Consider the following 3,178-nt stretch of genomic DNA (forward strand, 5'->3'; position numbering starts at 1 on the left):
GAAAGAAAGAAAGAAAGAAAGAAAGAAAGAAAGAAAGAAAGAAAGAAAGAAAGGGAAAGAAAGAAAGAAAGAAAGAAAGAAAGAAAGAAAGAAAGAAAGAAAGAAAGAGAAAGAAAGAAAGGAAGAAAAGAAAAAGAAAAAAAAGAAAATGATTTTAGCCGGGCAGTGAGGCAGAGGCAGGCGGATGAGTTCAAGGCCAGCCTGGTCTACAGAGTGAGTTCCAGGACAGCCAGGGCTACACAGAGAAACCCTGTCTCAAAAAACCAAAAACAAAACAAAACAAAAAAAGTATTTGTGTCTGCTTTAAAACACACCAAGTCATTTCTGACAGCAAGAAAATCATCTAATGAGATTTTCTCTTCCAAAAGCCACAATCTTTGTTACCACACTAGACAAGGGATTATTTTAATTTTGAGCCTCTCCAACATATAGTTCATCTCTTAGAAAATCAAAATTTAACAAGCTTGTCAGATTTAAAAAGGCCTAAGACACAAAAGGCCCAAGTCTCTCACCCCACAGAATTTTAACAGCTTCTAGCGTCTGTTCAAAGTCTCTACTGGACCTCTTTACTTCAGTGCTTCCTAAATATATGCAGGGTTGTCCAAGCTCTAGTTCCAGGACAGCCAGGGCTAGCGTGACCCACTCAAAGAAGAGGACACAGGTCACAGAAGTACTTGGCAAACATTTGATTAACATTTTTCAATGACTTAGGCTCACTAGAACAATGACTGAAATAATCTTCAAGAAAAAAAACAAAACATGCCATGGTACTAGGGACCATGTGGCCTTATAACACACTGCTTTGGATCATGTTTCCTAACACACGTGGCAATACATGTGGGGAAAAAGGATTCCCCTGTCAATGCCTACCAGTTCAATCTCCTCAAGGTTTCAGTACTCCATTTGTTCAAATGTAGAGAATCGTCTCACTGATCATGAATAAAACATGTCATTCCAAGCTAGATGATTTAGTTAAGATGGGCTACTGGAAGTTAATCAGAGTAACAGTCAGATTTGGCAACCTGGGACACAATGGAGCATGACAGGAAAATGCTCAGTGGAGATGTGACCCCAAACTGGGAGGCTGATTAGATGATGCTCATTAGAGAATATGCACAATGAATTACAAAAATAAAAGTACGCTGTTACCTAGTGTTTCCAAGGAAAATGTAGAAAAATAATATATACATATATTGGGGGGGGTGAGGGGGGGAGAGAAGCTGGACAGTTATGTTGACACAGACCTTTAATTCCAGCACTTGGGAGGCAGGAGTAGGCAGATCTGAGGTCTGAGGCCAGCCTGGTTTACAGAGTTCTAGAACAGCCAAGCTTACATAGAGGGAATCTTGAAAAATGTAATTTTATTTTATTTTTTTGGCTTTTTGAGACAGGGTTTCTCTGTGTAGCCCTGGCTGTCCTGGAACTCACTCTGTAGACCAGGCTGGCCTTGAACTCAGAAATCTGCCTGCCTCTGCCTCCCAAGTGCTGGGATTAAAGGCGGGCGCCACCACTGCCCGGCGTAATTTTATTTTGAAAAGAGAAGCCTGACACAAGTAACAGTAAGTCTAACAGTTCACTCATGGAGGGCCTATTACACCCACCAAACCCTAAGTCAGAGGAAAGCAGCATAGAAGGTAGCATTCGTGAGCAGCTACTGATGCAGACTATGGTAGTGCACCAGCTACAAATATAACAAAACCAAAGTAGTAAGTACTGGTCAGAGAAAGTCGAGGAAAGGAAAAACCCCTCTTAATGATGTAGCATCAAAATGGAAATAGTGAGTAGTCACAAAAGAACTCCAAAAAGTGACAGCTTAATCTGAATTCTAGAAATCAAGTGCAACTCACGTAGTTAATGTCAATATTTCCCCATTTTGGTAATGCCAAAAACAGACTTCTTATAACTTGGAAAGGTATTAAACATAACAGACACATATACACAATAAACAAATTTGGGGATTTTAGCCCTGTTTCCCATTTGTCAAAAGCAACCAGGAACCATCATTATTTTAGAAACACTGTTTTCTGAGTCCTGGGTCTCAAAGGTGGATGAGTCAAAGGGTGTCTCACCCAAACTTCACCCAAAACATACATAGGTGAGGTGGACTTTGAGCTACTGTTGCACCTGCCCCCACCTCCCAAATACAAGGATTGACAGTTGTGCACCACCCTACCTGCCTAAGTACCTATTTTCCAGGAAAACTTGAACCTTGTCACAAGTATTATGAACACAGTTGTTTCTTTTCTTGGGGGGGGGGGGGAGTTGCTTTTCAAAATTCTTTATTGATCAATAGTTAAAAGAATTTCCTGAATCAAGTTGAGCATATTGCACAAAAGTACTTGCCTAGCAAGAAAAAGGTCCTAGGGTCAATGTCCAACACCACAAAACATATCTTCGTATAAGCAAGGCAGTGAGTCATACACACCTGCATGCTGCCAGCAGTCCCTGCATTTAGGAGGTCAAGGCAACAGGGACTCCGTCATAGTAACTTTGAGACGAGACCAGCCTGATTAAGTCATCCAGATCCTGCTGCAAAATTAAAAAATTCCAGACCAACTAACTTGTTCCTCCAAGTTTCTGCCTATTTTCAAGACAGCCTATAGATGTTTTTAAGATTATAACTTACTTCACACACGTTTAGTAGTTGATATAGCCCAGGCTGGCATCTGGCTCTGTAGGAGCCACAACTCCAGATCCACCTGCCTCTAACCCTCCAAATGTCAGGGTAACAGGATCTTCCCTCCCAACAGCTATTTAAAAGTGTACTTTTTAGCCTTCTCATTGTCTTCAGCCTGTTGAGGACTTTTGATGAGTACTTTATCTGCATGTACACCTGCATGCCAGAAGGGGGCATCAGATCCCAGTCTAGATGGCTGTGAGCCACCACATGGTTGCTGGGAATTGAACTCAGAACCTCTGGAAGAGCAGCCAATGCTCTTAACCACTAAGGCACCTCTCCAGCCCTCACTGTAACATTCTTTTACTTTTATACTAAGTATCAAAATCAGTACTTAGACTACCTAGCACTCAAAATGTTCAAGTGTAACTTATTTTGCTTTTTTATATACCAAAAACAAAAAGCAGTTGGTTTGAGCTGTGTATCATTCAGGCCAAATGAAATGTAACTAGGAGAAAATATTTGGGCAAGTATAACATCAGATTAAATTAGGGACATAGA

This window comes from Grammomys surdaster, unplaced genomic scaffold, assembly GCF_004785775.1.
Source record: "Grammomys surdaster isolate TR1022 unplaced genomic scaffold, NIH_TR_1.0 125928, whole genome shotgun sequence".
In the NCBI taxonomy this organism is placed as follows: Eukaryota; Metazoa; Chordata; class Mammalia; order Rodentia; family Muridae; genus Grammomys; species Grammomys surdaster.